Source organism: Myxine glutinosa, chromosome 1 (genome assembly GCF_964187855.1).
Source record: "Myxine glutinosa chromosome 1, kmMyxGlut1.1, whole genome shotgun sequence".
In the NCBI taxonomy this organism is placed as follows: Eukaryota; Metazoa; Chordata; class Myxini; order Myxiniformes; family Myxinidae; genus Myxine; species Myxine glutinosa.
The window spans coordinates 383,465,748-383,484,084 of NC_136261.1; the positions used below are offsets into that span (position 1 = coordinate 383,465,748).

Sequence of the window (18,337 nt, forward strand, 5' to 3'; positions counted from 1 at the left end):
ACCTTGCCCCTTCAGTCCCGCGTGGGCCATAAAAAGTACCGCCAAGATTTCGGCTGTTTGCCTCAGCAATTAAGGACAGTCCGGCTATCCGTCCAAGGCTGGTGTTCATCAGCCATTGACCTGACAATATGTTAACCTGCCACACTCTTTCAAGACAAAAAAAAATAATCAACCAGTCACATGTTGGATTGCAATTGTTTATAATTCTACAATAAAAGCAGTTTGGTGGAGAAAACCTTTATTTTTCCGCTGTACATTTTTCTTACTTTCTCTGCTTTGCTGGTTGTCATTTTTGGTGGTTGTGGAATTCCCACTGAAAATGTGGTCAGGGAGGAAGCATCTCATAACACAGGCAGTTTGCACAGAACATAATTATTTGATATCATAATGTTTTCACATGACGCCATTCCTGAGGGAAATGTTTTACTTTCTCTATTCAAGGAAGATTTTAATGTTTTGAAAGAGATTTTAATGATTTTAATTTTTTTCTTACGATTTTAATGCAATATTTCTTCATATATTTTAAGAGTGTGGAACCAGCTATACATGTGACACAGGAGTGCCTGCATTTAATAAAAGTTACTTTTTCCAGATTTATTTGTGAAAGTGGAAGTGCAAACTGAGCACGACATTGATGTCCACCTGGATCGACCTGAACCAAATGATGCTGAAGCTTCTCTCCTCAAGAACCATCCCTTTGAAGGTTTCTGTCGATGTTTACGAGGCTGGCCCAAGCCTATAGGGTAAAATCTCAAAGTCTGAAATATTCTGCTCCTACCCGATGCCCTTGCTCCATTAGACCGTAGGAGTTGGAAAACTAAAAATCAAGACGATTGGATCACATTTCGGCGTCGCTCCAAATGACGAGTTTTAATCTTTATGTTGTTATATACACTGTTGTCGTCAGTTGAGTTCGTGTATTCTTTCCATTGTGTGGTGTGATATTTTCTACGCTGTCTGTTGTTGTAGATATCTATGTTTCTTACTGATGTTCAAACTTGGTAGACAGATAAGGAATGATGGCTAACATGTGCATGTCATTTTCCTTCGAGATTAGATCCAAGAAGGCCAACTGGCAGCCATTTTGTCACTTTAATATTTCCCAAACCATTTCTTGAACATGCACCGCCCGATTTTGATCACACTTGGCATAAGCACAAGATGATGGCATATATGTGCATTGTGCACCTCCCTTTATTGTGCGATCTGATCAAAGAGGCTGGCGACTGAAAAGACTGGTGGCCATTTAATTGTAAAAACCCAATATTGACCACATCCTGAACCATCTCTTGCACATGCATTTACTAGTCTTGTTAAAACTGAATGACACAGCAAATGAATGATTGGTTACATATGCACATTTTCTTTCGAGATTTGATCTTGGATGGCCGATTGGTGGCCATTTTGTTACTAAACCATGTCCCCAACCATTTCTCGACAGGCTTGGGCCGATTTTATTCAAACTTGGCACAAAGACAAGTATACATATGCAGATTTTTTTTTGTAATCCAACCAAAGATGGCCGGCTGACAGCCTTTAACTTCGAATGGCAAAATTTTGAAAAACACGGGGGCCATGTCTTTTTTTTGTCTTGTTGATTTATTTTAATAACCCAATTCTTCCAGTGTGTACCGTGGATTAGAATAGGTATGCCGTATCCCTGCGTGTCGTAAGAGGCGACTAAGAGGGTTGGCGTCAGGAAGGGCATCCGGCCATAAAACATTGCCTCAAAAAGAGAACCATGACAATTACAACTACATGTGGGCAGGGAACAGCCCGAAGTCGAGATCGGTTTCTGAGGTTTGGGACATGGAATGTAGGGACAATGACAGGGAGATCAGGAGAAGTGGTGGAAGTATTGGTCAGAAGAAGAGTGGACATATGTTGTGTGCAAGAGACGAGATGGAAGGGAAGTGGTGTGAGAATGGTGAAGGGTAGGCAGGGACAGAAATACAAGTTTGTGTGGCAAGGGTGCCTGGAGGGCGTGAATGGTGTTGGTGTCCTGTTTTCTGAGGAGTTTGTAGACAGTGTGGTGAATGTGACTAGAGTGAGTGATAGGTTTATGATGGTGAAAATGATGATTGGAAAGCTCTTGGTGAACGTCATCTCGGGATATGCTCCGCAGGTTGGTCGAAGCGATGAAGAGAAGGACAAGTTCTGGTGTGCGATAGAGAAGCTGATGGAAAACGTGAAAGATGAGGAAGTTGTTGTGGTAGGAGGAGACCTAAATGGACATGTGGGAAGGAGTATGGATGGTTTTGACGGAGTTCATGGGGGTTACGGATATGGTGTGAGAAATGGAGAAGGTGAAAGGATTTTGGAGTTTGCTGATGGAGCTGATTTGTTGATTTGTAATACTCAGTTCCAGAAAGAGGATAATAAGCTTGTTACATACACGTCAGGTGGGTCGACGACAACCGTTAACTACCTGATGGTGCGTAGGCGAGATAGGGGGCACCTCCGGGACACAAAGGTGATCCTGGGGGAGGAGGCTGTTTCACAGCACCACTTGGTTGTCTGCGACGTAAGGGTGAAAGGTGCGAGGAGAGCTCGGCGGGTGAAGTACCAACCGAGAATGAAGGTGTGGAGGTTGAAAGAGGTGACAGTAAGGGAGGCATTAAAAGAGAGGCTGAGTAGTGTCGAGGATGATGTGGTTGAGCTTGAAAGTGGTTGGATGTCAATGAAAGCTACTCTGTTGGGAGCCGTTGGTGAGGTATGTGAATGGACAAAAGGACCACAGAGGCACTCGGAAACATGGTGGTGGGATGACGAAGTTGGAAAGAAGATTGATGAGAAGAGGAAGAAGTTCAGGGAGTGGCAGAAGGCGAAGGGTACGGGGGCAGAAAAGGCAGAGCATGAAAGTTATAAGGCAGCCAGGAAGGCTGCAAAGAAAGAGGTAGCAAAGGTGCATGAGGCATGTAGGAAAATGTTCGGAGAACGCTTGGATTCGGAAGAGGGTCAGAAAGCAGTATTCAGGATTGCAAAGCAGATAGCGAAAGAGAGGTGTGATGTGATGGGGGTGAGTTGCTTGAAGGATGAAGTGGGACAAATCGTTGTCGACCCAGATGGAATTAAAGGAAGATGGAAAAGATATATGGAAATGCTGTTGAATACAGAGAATGAATGGGATGGCAACATAGAGAGTAACCCAGTTTTAGGACCGGCAGAGAAGATAACTGAGAAGGAAGTTGAGGAAGCGATAAAAGCAATGAAGGGTAGAAAAGCGGGAGGGCCGACGGGAGTTGTGGGAGATATGTTGAAGGCAGCAGGAAGTTGGGGTGTGAAGAGAATGACAGAGATCTGTAATCTGGTGGTGAAAGAAGGCCGCATTCCAGTGGATTGGGAACTGAGTACCCTCGTCCCTCTATACAAGGGGAAAGGTGACCCTCTGGAGTGTGGCTCGTACCGAGCGATAAAGTTATTGGAGCATGGAATGAAGGTATTGGAAAGGGTGTTGGAGAGGAGGATAAAGAAGAAAGTGAAGACCAACGAAATGCAGTTTGGATTCATGCCAGGAAGAGGAACAACAGACGCGCTTTTCATTGTGAGGCAGTTGCAGGAGAAGTACATGGAGAAGAGGAAGAAGTTGTTTCTTGGGTTTGTTGATCTGGAGAAAGCATTCGATCGGGTTCCACGCAAAGTATTGACATGGGCATTGAGGAAGATAGAAGTGGAGGAATGGTTGATCAGAGTAGTGATGGCAATGTACAAAGGAGCGCGCACAGCTGTAAGGACGAAGGATGGGAACAGTGGTGAGTTTGAGGTGAAGGTGGGAGTGCATCAGAGGTCGGTACTAAGTCCACTACTATTTGTAGCTGTGATGGAGGTGCTGGCTCAGAACGTAAAGGAGGGTTTACCGTGGGAGTTGTTGTATGCAGATGATCTGGTGTTGATTGTGGAAAGTATGGATGGACTGAAGGAAAAGATGAACACGTGGAAGGAATATATGGAGACAAAAGGTCTGAAGGTGAATATCGGAAAGACGAAGGTGATGGCAAGTGGTAAAGCACGTGGCGCGGTGGAAAGAACTGGGAAGTGGCCCTGTGCTATGTGTCAGAAGGGTGTCGGAGTGAACTCCATTCAGTGTACAATGTGCGCTGAGTGGGTTCATCAAAAATGTAGTGGTCTGAGAGGGTCATTAACCAGTGTGGCAGCTACATTCAAATGTAAGGTGTGCACAGAGGGAGCTGCAGATGGAGGAAATGTTGAGTTGGATCTTGGAGATGGCGTGAACCTGGAAGGTGTGAAAACATTTTGCTACCTCGGAGACATGCTGAATGGAGAAGGTGGATCAGACTCGGCAACGGTTGCTCGAGTGAGATGTGCATGGAAGAAGTTTCAGGAATTGAGTGGCGTGCTGATGATGAGGGGAGTGTCGTTGAAGCTGAAGGGAAAGGTGTATGCTGCATGTGTGAGAAGTGTTATGATTTATGGGAGCGAGACATGGGTAATGAACATAGAGCAGCAACGAAGGTTGGAAAGGGTGGAAATGTGAATGGTTCGACGGATGTGCGGAGTATCGTTGAGAGAGAGGAAGACAAATGATGAATTGCGAAAGATGATGGGAATAGAGCCTGTGATTGATGCTGTGAAGAGGAACAGGTTGAGATGGTTTGGTCATGTGTTGAGGAAGGATGAAAGTGGCTGGTTGAGAAGAGTGATGGAAATGAATGTAGAAGGAAGTAGAAGACGGGGAAGACTGAGAAAGACTTGGCTAAAGATGGTGGAAGAAGAAATGCGGGCAAGGGGGTTAACAAGGAGAGATGCAGAAAATAGGGCAAAATGGAGAAGATTGTCATGGGGACCACAAGGCTAACCCCCGCTCTAGCAGGGAAAATGGCCTTTAAAATGCATGTTGTTGTTGTTGTTGATTTATTTTAATAGCGTGACTCTGCGCACTTTGCGCGCCTCACCACACATTGTTTCAGAGGGATAGGCATTTTTGACCATTTTGGTGTCTTTTGGGTCTTTTGTGTCTTCATGGCGTTTTAGGTCTTCAGGGCCATTTGGGTCTTCAGGGCCATTTGGGTCTTCATTGTATTTTGGATCCTCTGGGCCTTTAAGGGTGTTTTGGGTCTTTGGGGTGTTTTGGGTCTTTGGGGTGTTTTGTGTCTTTGGGGTGTTTTGGGTCTTTGGGGTGTTTGGGGTGTTTTGGGTCTTTGGGGTGTTTTGGGTCTTTGCGGTGTTTTGGGTCTTTGGGGTGTTTTGGGTATTTTGGGTGTTTTGGGTCTTTGGGGTGTTTTGGGTCTTTGGGGTGTTTTGGGTCTTTGGGGTGTTTTGGGTCTTTGGGGTGTTTTGCGTCTTTGGGGTGTTTTGGGTCTTTGGGGTGTTTTGGGTCTTTGGGGTGTTTTGGGTCTTTGTGGGTGTTTTGGGTGTTTTTGGTGTTTTGGGTCTTTTTTTTTTCTTTTTTTTTGTATACTGAATCGAGGCTCGTGAAAGAGATAACATTAATTTCACAAACAAATCAACCAGACAAACAAAATATATAAAAAGAGGGAGCGGAAGACAAGATGGGGAGAGAAGGGGAAGCACACAAACACAACATTTGAGAGCAGGGAGAAGTGTGGGAGGGAGAGGGCTTGGGGGGAGGAGGCGTGGGAAGGGGGGAAGGAGGGGGGGAGGTATAAAACACAAGGGGACCGAAATTAGCAGGGGTAGAAAAGATCAAGGTTTTGGATGGGGGAAGATAAGAGATGGTGGTGAACAGCTGTTTTAAAGACCTGGAGGGTGGAGTGGGATTGAAGAGAGTGAGGGAGTTTGTTCCAGATGCGGGAGAATAGAGGAATGAAGGAGTGAAGGTGAGCAGAAAGTCTTGATTTTGGCAGTTTAACCATAAGAGGGTTGCAGGCAGATGTTGTGTGACCTGCAGGAATATTTGGGGGACAGAGCCCAGAGAGAGCTGGGGGGGCAAGGCCAGAGAGGAGTCGGTAGAAGACGGAAAGACCACCAACCTGCCTGCAGTGAGTGAGTGAGAGGCCCTTGGAGTTAGCTTCATCGCGGGAGATTCCAATGATTCTGAACGCTTTGGTTTCAACAGCGTGAAGACGAGCTCGGTGTGAGGCAGGAGCACCAGACCAGAAGGGAGAGCAGTATTCCATAGAGCTGCGGATGAAAGCCTTGTAAGTGGTGAGGAGCTCAGGTGTACCAAGGAAGGACTTCGCACAACGGAGGATGCCCAGTCGGCGACTGCCTTTGGAGGCCAGATTTGAAATGTGGTTTTCCCAGGAAAGATCATGGCAGATAGTGAGACCCAAAAGATTGAGTGACAGAACTTCTTGGAGAGAATTATTCAGAAAGTGGATGGGAGGGTTGTCCAGTCGGTCTTTTCGGAGAGACATCGTAAGAGTGTGAGATTTGTCAGGATTGAAAGACATGTCCCATTTGTTTGCCCAGTCTGTGATTCTGTCCAGGTCTGCAGAGAGTGAGGAGGCTGCAGACTGCCGATCTGAGGGATGAGGAATGGAACGACAGAGAGTAGAGTCGTCAGCAAAGAGATAGAGAGGATTTTCAAGAGAGTCAGAGAGATCATTGATGAAGACCAAAAAAAGGACAGGGCCCAGAACACTGCCTTGGGGAACTCCAGCCTGAATAGGAAGAGGAGATGAGAGAAACCCATTCAGGGCCACACGTTGACTGCGACCAGAGAGGAGGTCCGCCAGCCATGCGTGGAGATTTCCATGGATACCAAAGGAGGAGAGTTTGGTGAGCAGAGCGGGGTGCCAGACCGTATCGAAGGCACGTGAAATGTCAAGGGAGACAGCTCTAATTTCCTGTTTGGCATTGAGGACCTCCATCCATTGTTGAGAAAGCAGGAGCAGCATGTCCAGAGTAGAGTGACCAGATCTGAAACCAAATTGATGGTCAGAGATCAAGCCATTGGAGAAGAGGAAAGATTTCATATCTGAAGCAATGATGGATTCCATGACTTTGCTGATAATTGGGAGAAGGCTGATTGGTCTGTAGTTGCTAGGATCTGTTTTTGCACCTTTTTTGTGCAAAGCGGTGATGTTGGCTGATTTCCAAGCAGATGGCAGATGACCTTGAGCAAAAGAGAGGGTGAAGAGAACAGAAAGAGGGAGTGAAAGAGCGGAAGAACATGATTTTAGGACCCGTGGGCTGATGCCGTCAGGACCAGTTGCAGAATCAGAGTAGAGGGTTGACAGAAACTTTTCCACCTTGTCAGGAGGAAAGGACACGGAGTCTACGAGCAGCTGGGTATGACTGGGTACGGTGGGTACAGAGAGGGGTGGGTTTGGGACACAAGATTTAGAGGCAAACACAGAGTTGAGGCATTCAGCTTTTTCACGTGCGGAGTCAGCCGTGTAGCCGTTTGAGGTGAGGGAGGGGATGGAGGGGGAACAAACACCAGAAACAGATTTGACCAGACGCCACCAGGATTTGGAAGAGGGAGACAGATAAGAGAGTTCGGTCTTGAGAACGGTGAGATATTGTTTCCTGGCTCTCCTGAGGGTGGACACACACTTGTTTCAGGCTTTGTGAAAGGAAATGAGGTTTCCTTCCATTGGATTTGCTTTCCAGGAGACTAAAGCAAGTTGTTTGTGGGCAACAGCCTCACCACAAGATTTCGTGTACCATGGATGGGGGGAAGGGTATGACAACTGAAGACGAGATGGGATAAATCTGTGTATGAGAGAGAGCAATTTACTTTTAAAGAATTCCCAGGATGAGTTGATGTCAGAGGCGGTAGAGATGGGAGGCAGTCCAGATGATTGATGGCTGCTTGAAGACCATGCCAGTTGGCCTGAGTGAAATGCCAGACTCGGTGACGCTGAGGAGGCTCTCTGAGAATGGTCAGAGAGATGTCCACTTTAACAAGCACATGATCAGATGAGCCGATTGGATTGGGTCTTTGGGGTGTTTTGGGTGTTTTGGGTCTTTGGGGTGTTTTGGGTATTTGGGGTGTTTTGGGTGTTTTGGGTATTTGGGGTGTTTTGGGTCTTTGGGGTGTTTTGGGTCTTTGGGGTGTTTTGGGTCTTTGGGGTGATTTGGGTCTTTGGGGTGTTTTGGGTCTTTGGGGTGTTTGGGTCTTTGGAGTGTTTTGGGTGGGTATCTGTGGTGTTTTGGGTCTCGGGGTGTTTTGGGTCTCTGGGGTCTCTGGGGTGCTTTGGGTCTTTGGGGTGTTTTGGGTCTTTGGGGTGTTTTGGGTCTTTGGAGTGTTTTGGGTCTTTGGGGTGTTTTGGGTCGTTGGGGTGTTTTGTGTCTTTTGGGTGTTTTGGGTCTTTGGGGTGTTTTGGATCTTTGGGGTGTTTTGGGTCTTTGGGGTGTTTTGGGTCTTGGGGTGTTTGGGGTGTTTTGGGGTCTTTGGGGTGTTTTGGGTCTTTGGGGTGTTTTGGGTCTTTGGGGTGTTTTGGGTCTTTGGGGTGTTTTTGGGTCTTTGGGATGTTTGGGGTGTTTTGTGTCTTTTGGGTGTTTTGGGGTCTTTGGGATGTTTGGGGTGTTTTGGGTCTTTGGGGTGTTTTGGGTCTTTGGGGTGTTTTGGGTCTTTGGAGTGTTTTGGGTGGGTCTCTGGGGTGTTTTGGGTCTCTGGGGTGTTTTGGGTCTTTGGGGTGTTTTGGGTCTTTGGGGTGTTTTGGGTCTTTGGGGTGTTTTGGGTCTTTGGGGTGTTTTGGGTCTTTGGGGTGTTTTGGGTCTTTGGGGTGTTTTGGGTCTTTGGGGTGTTTTGGGTCTTTGGGGTGTTTTGGGTCTTTGGGGTGTTTTGGGTCTTTGGGGTGTTTTGGGTCTTTGGGGTGTTTTGGGTCTCGGGGTGTTTTGGGTCTCTGGGGTGCTTTGGGTCTTTGGGGTGTTTTGGGTCTTTGGGGTGTTTTGGGTCTTTGGGGTGTTTTGGGTCTTTGGGGTGTTTTGGGTCTTTGGGGTGTTTTGTGTCTTTTGGGTGTTTTGGGTCTTTGGGGTGTTTTGGGTCTTTGGGGTGTTTTGGGTCTTTGGGGTGTTTTGGGTCTTTGGGGTGTTTTGGGTGTTTTGGGTCTCGGGGTGTTTTGGGTCTCTGGGGTCTCTGGGGTGCTTTGGGTCTTTGGGGTGTTTTGGGTCTTTGGGGTGTTTTGGGTCTTTGGGGTGTTTTGGGTCTTTGGGGTGTTTGGGGTGTTTTGGGTCTTTGGGGTGTTTTGGGTCTTTGGGGTGTTTTGGGTCTTTGGGGTGTTTTGGGTCTTTGGGGTGTTTTGGGTCTTTGGGGTGTTTTGGGTCTTTGGGGTGTTTTTGGTCTTCGGGGTGTTTGGGGTGTTTTGGGTCTTTGGGGTGTTTTGGGTCTTTGGGGTGTTTTGGGTCTTTGGGGTGTTTTGGGTCTTTGGGGTGTTTTGGGTCTTTGGGGTGTTTTGGGTCTTTGGGGTGTTTTGGGTCTTTGGGGTGTTTTTGGTCTTTGGGGTGTTTTGTGTCTCGGGGTGTTTTGGGTCTCTGGGGTCTCTGGGGTGTTTTGGGTCTCTGGGGTGCTTTGGGTCTTTGGGGTGTTTTGGGTCTTTGGGGTGTTTTGGGTCTTTGGGGTGTTTTGGGTCTTTGGGGTGTTTTGGGTATTTGGGGTGTTTTGGGTCGTTGGGGTGTTTTGTGTCTTTTGGGTGTTTTGGGTCTTTGGGGTGTTTTGGGTCTTTGGGGTGTTTTGGGTCTTTGGGGTGTTTTGGGTCTTGGGGTGTTTTAGGTCTTGGGGTGTTTTGGGTCTTTGGGGTCTTTGGGGTGTTTTGGGTCTTTGGGGTGTTTTGGGTCTTTGGGGTGTTTTGGGTCTTTGGGGTGTTTTGGGTCTTTGGGGTGTTTTGGGTCTTTGGGGTGTTTTGGGTCTTTGGGGTGTTTTGGGTCTTTGGTGTGTTTTGGGTCTTTGGGGTGTTTTGGGTCTTTGGGGTGTTTTGGGTCTTTGGGGTGTTTTGGGTCTTTGGGGTGTTTTGGGTCTTTGGGGTGTTTTGGGTCTTTTGGGGTGTTTTGGGTATTTTGGGGTGTTTTGGGTCTTTTGGGGTGTTTTGGGTCTTTGGGGTGTTTTGGGTCTTTGGGGTGTTTTGGGTCTTTGGGGTGTTTTGGGTCTTTGGGGTGGTTTGGGTCTTTGGGGTGGTTTGGGTCTTTGGAGTGGTTTGGGTCTTTGGGGTGTTTTGGGTCGTTGGGGTGTTTTGGGTCTTTGGGGTGTTTTGGGTGTTTTGGGTGTTTTGGGTCTTTGGGGTGTTTTGGGTCTTTGGGGTGTTTTGGGTCTTTGGGGTGTTTTGGGTCTTTGGGGTGTTTTGGGTCTTTGGGGTGTTTTGGGTCTTTCGGGTGTTTTGGGTCTTTCGGGTGTTTTGGGTCTTTGGGGTGTTTTGGGTCTTTGGGGTGTTTTGGGTCTTTGGGGTGTTTTGGGTCTTTGGGGTGTTTTGGGTCTTGGGGTGTTTTGGGTCTTTGGGGTGTTTGGGGTCTTTGGGGTCTTTGGGGTGTTTTGGGTCTTTGGGGTGTTTTGGGTCTTTGGGGTGTTTTGGGTCTTTGGGGTGTTTTGGGATGCTTTGTGGGTGTTTTGGGTCTTTGTGGTGTTTTGGGTCTTTGGGGTGTTTTGGGTCTTTGGGGTGTTTGGGGTGTTTTGGGTCTTTGGGGTGTTTTGGGTCTTTGGGGTGTTTTGGGTCTTTGGGGTGGTTTGGGTCTTTGGGGTGTTTTGGGTCTTTGGGGTGTTTTGGGTCTTTGGGGTGTTTTTGGTCTTTGGGGTGTTTTGGGTCTTTGGGGTGCTTTGGGTCTTTGGGGTGCTTTGGGTCTTTGGGGTGCTTTGGGTCTTTGGGGTGCTTTGGGTCTTTGGGGTGCTTTGGGTCTTTGGGGTGCTTTGGGTATTTGGGGTGCTTTGGGTCTTTGGGGTGCTTTGGGTCTTTGGGGTGCTTTGGGTCTTTGGGGTGTTTTGGGTCTTTGGGGTGTTTTGGGTCTTTGGGGTGTTTTGGGTCTTTGGGGTGTTTTGGGTCTTTGGGGTGTTTTGGGGTGTTTGGGGAGTTTTGGGTCTTTGGGGAGTTTTGGGTCTTTGGGGAGTTTTGGGTCTTTGGGGAGTTTTGGGTCTTTCGGGTGTTTTGGGTCTTTGGGGATTTGGTGGTCTGAAGGATCTTGGGGAAATTAAAGGCTCGTCAATGGTCTGAGGGGTCTTCGCAGTCTTAATGTAATTAAGAGGACTAGGGCATGCCCGTACTATATATATATCTAAAATTATATCCCCCCCCTCTATTTACATGAAATGGTTTGGGCCGGTGGCAATCCCCCCCCCCCCTCTATTTACATGAAATGGTTTGGTCCATTCGCAAAGCCAAAGCGAACGGCTTGCGAGTACTGTGACAATCCCCCCCCTCTATTTACATGAAATGGTTTGGTCCAAAGCGAACGGCTTGCGAGTACGGTGACAATCCCCCCCCTCTATTTACATGAAATGGTTTGGTCCAAAGCGAACGGCTTGCGGAGTTTGGTAAAGAAATCGCCGTAGCTCGGTAACTACTTCTCCGATTAATATGAAACCTTGAAAAGGCACATCCTCGGGTCCCCAGCAATATACCTGGCAAGTTTAAAGTATATCGGACCCGTGGTTGTCGAGAAACAGCGGTCACAGACAAACATACACACATACAAACACACATACACACAGAGATTAATGGAATTATAGATAGATTAAATAAGAGCCCTGTGGTAAGTTTTTTGAAGAAGAAGAATAAGTTTTCGTCACATATAAACACAGCGAAATAACGACGTTCACAACGACATAACCATATATGCGTTTGCTCTGTTATTATAAAATACTAGCCGAAACCTGTGGAACATCCACGGAAGGGAGGCTGGGGTGTATGGATAGAGTACCATTATGGATGGCATAGGGGATTTGCTTGTCCGAGTAAGAGTTAGGAAGAAAGATGAGAATGAAGAGTGCGTATATGAACAACGACAGGTTAAGGCTGCAAAGCCCACTTTGATAATCATGAACGGTGGCAGATGCAGGAGTTGGTGAAACGAAAGGGGGGTGGGCTGATCATGACCTACCCTACGCCACATGGCCTACGCCATTTGTTGAGATCATGGCCATAACGAAAACACAACAACTGGATAGGTAGGGCCTAGGCCTACGCATACTTTTCGTCACTCGGCGAAGTACACTTTGTTTTAAGCTTTCAGAAGCTGAAGCCTTGGTATTTATTGCTTTATATGATACTGATGGGCTGCTGATCGGTTTCACTTCGTTGTAATCACAGTATATGGAGGAAATTATGGTAAGCCCACCTAATGAGGTTGGCGTACACCGCGATGGACGACACTAGCACAAATGCATGCTCAGGATTGTCCACTCAGTGGACGGCTTGCTGTCGCCTTCGACTGTCCAATCAGCGGACGGCTTGCTTCGCCTTCGCCCAGCAGACGACAATACGATGGCGTCGTAAGATGGCGTCATATCGGCAGTTAATCGGATGCTTTTGGGCCCCAACGTCGGCTAATTCAGATTTTTCGAGTATGGCTAATTATTTCGAGTGATAAACAAAGAGCGCGGTTCGTAGATCGTAAATCCATTAGTGCCGTGGGCATCGGGTCACTGGGTGCGGCGTAAAAGGGATAACAAAGTCGAGTCCTTACGCTATTATTATGTAGATGTTTACATGTGATCTTGGCTCATGGAAAAGTGAGGTGACAGAAAGGGAAAAAAAGCAACAAATTGAAAGCAGGGGAGTCAGGCCACAGTTGGACGTAAGCAAGGAAGTTGTAACAGTGCGAGGAAAGAGAATGGGAGGAAACAGTCAGTGGATAATCGTGTTTTGTTGCGTTGTGGTTTGTGTCGAGATAATAATTTGGGTTTTAAAAAAAAATTTGTTTTTTGTATCCAAGATCGAGACTCGTGTAAGAGCTATTATTTATGACAAAAAGACCAAACAGACACAAAAGACAAAATAAAGGGAGCGGGAGATGAGAGAGAGGAGGGGGGGTGGGGAAGCACACAAGTACAACATTTGAGAGCAGGGAGATCTGTGGGGGGTGGGGGGGTCTTTGGGGTGCTTTGGGACTTTGGGACTTTCTAAAGCAGGTAAAAGGTTTTTAAAAAAAGGTGTATGTTTGAGGTTAAAAGAAACACATGGACACAGCTAGGACTTCCAGGAAAGAAGTCGGTATTTCAGAAAAGTGGATCTGGGTGAATTAACGGGGGTAAAAAAGATCAAGGTTTTGGATGGGGGAAGATAAGAATGGTGGTGAACAGCTGTTTTAAAGACCTGGAGGGAGGAGTGGGATTGAAAAGATGAGGGAATTTGTTTCGGAGGTGGGAGAAAAAAGGTATGAAAGAGCGAATGTGAGCAGAGAGCCTTGATTTTGACAGTTTTACCAGAAAAGGGTTGCTGGCAGATCTTATGCGACCTGTCTGAGTATTTTGGGAACAATGCACAGACAGAGCTGGGGGGCCAGGCCAGAGAGGAGAAGGCAGAAAGACCACTAACCTGCCTTCGGCGAGTGAGTGAAAGGCCCTCAGAGTTAGCTTAATCGTGGGAGATTCCAATGATTCTGAAAGCTTTGGTTTCAACAGTGTAAAGCAGAGCGAGGTGTGAGGCAGGAGCACCAGCCCAGAGGGGAGAGCAGTATTCCATTGAGCTGTGGATGAAAGCCTTGTATGTGGTGAGGAGCTGAGGTGTGCCAAGGAAGGACTTTGCACGATGGAAGATGCCCAGTTGGCGACTGGCATTGGAGGCCAGGTTGGAAATGTGGTTTTCCCAGGAAAGATCATGGCAGATTGTGAGACCCAAGAACTTGAGTGACAGAACTTCTTGGAGATGATTGTTGAGAAAGTAGATGGGAGGGTTGTCCAGACGGTCTTTTCACAGAGACACAGTAAGAGTGTGAGATTTGTCAGGATTGAAAGACCTGTTCCACTTGTTTGACCAGTCTGTGATTTTGTCCAGGTCTGCAGAGAGTGAGGAGGCTGCAGACTGCCGATCTGAAGGAGGACATATCAGCAAAGAGACAGAGATGATTTCCCAGAGAGTCGGAGAGGTCAATGATGAAGACCAGGAATAGCACAGGGCCCAGAACACTGCCTTGGGGAACTCCAGCCTGAACAGGAAGGGGAGATGAGAGTAATCCATTCAGGGCCACACGTTGACTCCGACCAGAGAGGAAGTCCACAAGCTATGCATGGAGATTTCCAGGGATACCTTATGAGGAGAGTTTGGTGAGCAGAGCGGGGTGCCAGATCGTATCGAAGGCATGTGATAGGTCAAGGGAGACAGCTTAAATTTCCTGTTTGACATTGAGGACCTCCATCCATTGTTGAGACAGCAGAAGCAGCATGTCCAGAGTAGAGTGACCTGGTCTGAATCCAAATTGATGATCAGAGATCAAGCCATTGGAGAAGAGGAAGGATTTGATATCTGAAACGATGATGGATTCCACGACTTTGCTGATAATTGGGAGGAGGCTGATTGGTCTGTCGTTGCAAGGATCTGTTTTTTGCACCTTTTTGGTGCAAAGTGGAAATGTTGGCTGATTTCCAAGCTGATGGCAGATGACCTTGAGAAAAAGAGAGGGTGAAGAGAACAGAGAGAGGGTGTGAAAGAGCGGAGAGCAAGATTTCAGACCCTTGTGCTGATGCTGTCTGGTCCAGTTGCAGAATCAGAGTCGAGGATTGACAGAAACTTTTCCACCTTGTCAGGCGAGAAGGACACAGAGTCCAGGAGAAGCTGGGTATGACTGGGCACAGAGAGAGACGGGTTTGGGACACAAGATTTTGAGGCAAACAGAGTTGAGGCATTCAGCTTTTTCACGTGGTGAGTCAACTGTGTAGCCGTTTGAGGTAAGGGTGGGGATGGAGGGGGAACAAACACCAGAAACAGATTGGACAAGATGCCACCAGGATTTGGAAGAGGGAGATAGGTTTGAGAGTTCACTCTTCAGAGAAGAGAGATATTGTTTCCTGGCTCCCCTGAGGGTTGACACACTTGATCCGGGCTTTGTGAAAGGAAATGAGATGAGATTGCCTTCCCTTGGATTTGCCTTCCAGGAGGTGAAGGCAAGTTGTTTCAGAGCAACTGCCTCACCAGAAGATTCCGTCCACCATGGATGGGAGGAAGGGAATGACAACTGAAGACTGGATGTGATAAATCTGTGCATGAGAGAGCAGTTTTCTTTGGAAGAATTCCCAGGATGAGTTGATGTCAGAGGCAGTAGAGATGGGAGACCAGTCCAGATGATTTATGGCTGCTTGAAGACAGTGCCAGTTTGCCTGAGTGAAATGCCAGACCTGTCGACGCTGAGGAGGCTCGCCGAGAATGGCCAGAGAGATGTCCACTTTAACAAGCACATGATCAGATGAGCCGATTGGAGCAGAAGAAGAGCATCAGACATTTGCATGGAAGTTTATCATAACCAGGTCTCGAAGAGAAGATGCTCCGTTGACTGAGATCCGGGGCGGGAAATGGACAGATTGTGTCAGTCCCAATGAGTCACAGAAGTCCTTTGCTGAGGTGCCATGGCTGGTGAGAGAAGCACCCACACCCAGAAAACTCCTTACCATCCACAAAATGTTTTACTAAAAAAACCAGTGCATCCTGAATGTATCCTGAATGAATGTAGAATGTCGGGAGGTGCAAAAAATAATTGGACAGAGTGGGGATAAACCAAGAAGGCTCATTGGAATGGCTAAGAAAAGGTTGGCTCGGCTTGACTGGGATGGAGAACAAATCATAGTAAATGCCCAAGATTTGAAAAAAAATGTTTCAAAGATTGAAAAACGTTTCATAACTTCTACATAGAAAGCCGCATTGATGGTGGCACCTTTGGGAAGAAATTCTGCATGAACAATTCTATCCGCATCGAAGAACGCAATCAGCATGACCTTCACTTGCTATCTCGACTGACACTCATTTTTAAGGTCTCAGTGACACAGGTGTCTTCAATGGGATGTCTATGCTTTCATTTTCCGATCATACCCATCAACCCACGACTCATCACCCTTTATCACCTGGGGTAAGAATGTTGGATCTGAAACGCATCGATCGACCAAGTTGGATGTATTATTGTTGCACATATGGGACCACACACACAATAGTGAGTGGATCATGAATGCAATTGCACTGCTGTGGAAAAACCATGAAGCAATCATACTACTGGAGAAAACAATGAAACGTCACAAAATGTGACGTGTTATGACATGTTTAGACTCGGTAAAGGCAAGCTGAGATACAAGAAACCTTGTCTGTGACTTGGAATGCCTGGTGTATTCAAAGGGTTCATCCGATATTATTCAAAAGCTGGTCTCAAGACAAAGGGACGGGACTTGATGGTCAAATGTGGGTCTTTTTAATATTAGGTCTAGGCTCGGAGAAGAGCTCGGACACAGAACACGTCATCTCGAACCTTCACCAACGCATTCGATGACGATCTAAGCCATTACACGAGGAGGAGCTATTCTAATCTTACACTATGAAAATGACCACACAAAGGGACCTGTATGGTGGTTGCCATTGCCTCTGAGTGGTTTCCAAAAACCACAACAGTTTGAATATCTTGAGGAAAACACTAACTTTTGCACAGTGCTGTATATTTACATCAATAATATTTTTTAAAACTTTTTTTGCAGTGGAACAAATACATATGCACATGTGTGTGTACATTTGTCAGAATTATATCAAGAGTATTGAACAAAATCACATTTTTTACAAGTCATTTGATGTTGTATTTGCAGGTGGATCCAATGAATCTTCAAGGGAGACTGCACCTATTTTCATGAACAGCGAAGACACAGGTCCCCAGGACTCCCCAACTGAAACAAACAAGAGGACTTTTTCCAAACACAACAAAACGAAAAATGAATTGTTTGCACACGATGATTTTCACCAGGCTCAAAAAGCAGAGAAAGATGAACACCCGCACAAATGCAAAATTTGTTTAAAATCCTCTAGTTATTCATCCAGCTTGACATCACACCTGCACAAACACAATGGTGAGTGCCCATACAAATGCACAAGTTGTGGAAAATATTTTCGTCAGCCATCCAACCTTAAATCACACATGAGAATTCAAAATGGTGAACGCCCGTACAAATGCACTAGTTGTGGGAAATCTTTTAATCAATCATCCTCCCTTAAATCACACATGAGAATTCACAATGGTGAACGCCCACACAAATGCACAAGTTGTGGAAAATCTTTTAATCAATCATACTCCCTTAAATCACACATGAGAATTCACAATGGTGAACGCCCACACAAATGCACAACTTGTGGAAAATCTTTTAATCAATCATCCCACCTTAAATCACACATGCTAATTCACAATGGTGAACGCCCATACAAATGCACAAGTTGTGAAAAATCTTTTAATCATTCATCCAACCTTACAAGGCACATGAGAATTCACAATGATGAACGCCCATACAAATGCACAAGTTGTGGGAAATCTTTTAATCGATCATCCCACCTTAAATCACACATGCTAATTCACAATGGTGAACGCCCATACAAATGCACGAGTTGTGAAAAATCTTTTAATCATTCATCCACCCTTACAAGGCACATGAGAATTCACAATGATGAACGCCCATACAAATGCACAAGTTGTGGAAAATCTTTTGATCATTCAGCCACCCTTGCAAGGCACATGAGAATTCACAATGGTGAGCGCCCACACAAATGCCCAAGTTGTGGAAAATCTTTTTATCGGTCATCCAACCTTACAAGGCACATGAGAATTCACAATGGTCACACAACAATCACACAACGCTCATTGCCAGTTAAAAACGCATCTCTCGCTGTGCGTGATCGGTACCAGTTAAAATGTGATGATGTATATATACAGTGGAATATATAGTCAGCGTGAGCGAAAGTGGTCAATCGATAAAATATGATGAAGGCATAGCAACGACTGGATAAGATGTGGTTATGCAAAAGGTAGATTGATTGTTGGTTAAAGAGGATTGTTTAAAGCATTCCTGTAAATTGTGTGGATCACCGAAATGGGCTCGTGATTGTTGCCGAAGCGGTGTTGTCGGCTTGGGTAGAAAATAGTTCTGTTGTATTGTTTGATTCTGGGCTGAAGGAACCTTTGAATTCATGTTTCTAATGTGCCGGGAAGGAATGATGTGTGATTGTAACATCGCGATGATTTTTGATAAATATTCAGAGATCCCGAGCTCTCTTTTTCTTGGCGCTTCCTGGTTGGTGCGCCTTGGTCTTTTTTTTTTTTTTTTTTTGGTATACAGAATCGAGGCTCATGAAAGAGCTAACATTTATCACACAAAAAAAGCAAACAGGCAAACAAAATATATAAAAAGAGGGAGCGGCAGACAAGATGGGGAGAGAAGGGGAAGCACACAAACACAACATTTGAGAGCATGTTTCAGAGCATCGGGAGATGTGTGGGAGGGAGAGGGCTTGGGGGGAGGAGGCGTGGG

At 46.3% G+C, this 18,337-nt stretch overlaps 1 long non-coding RNA gene and 1 other non-coding gene across 2 annotated transcripts in view; one reads left to right on the forward strand and one right to left on the reverse strand.

Moving 5' to 3' along the window:
- The window catches only part of LOC144889560 (uncharacterized), a 452,052-nt gene that overhangs the window by 318,250 nt on the left and 115,465 nt on the right, over positions 1-18,337 (reverse strand). The gene's annotated exons all lie outside the window — the stretch shown is intronic.
- The window catches only part of LOC137419464 (uncharacterized), a 264,183-nt gene that overhangs the window by 41,744 nt on the left and 204,102 nt on the right, over positions 1-18,337 (forward strand). The window contains exons 4-5 of the transcript XR_013621867.1: positions 593-703; positions 16,631-17,628. This is a non-coding gene — a transcript (uncharacterized LOC137419464). The remainder of the gene's footprint in view (positions 1-592; positions 704-16,630; positions 17,629-18,337) is intronic.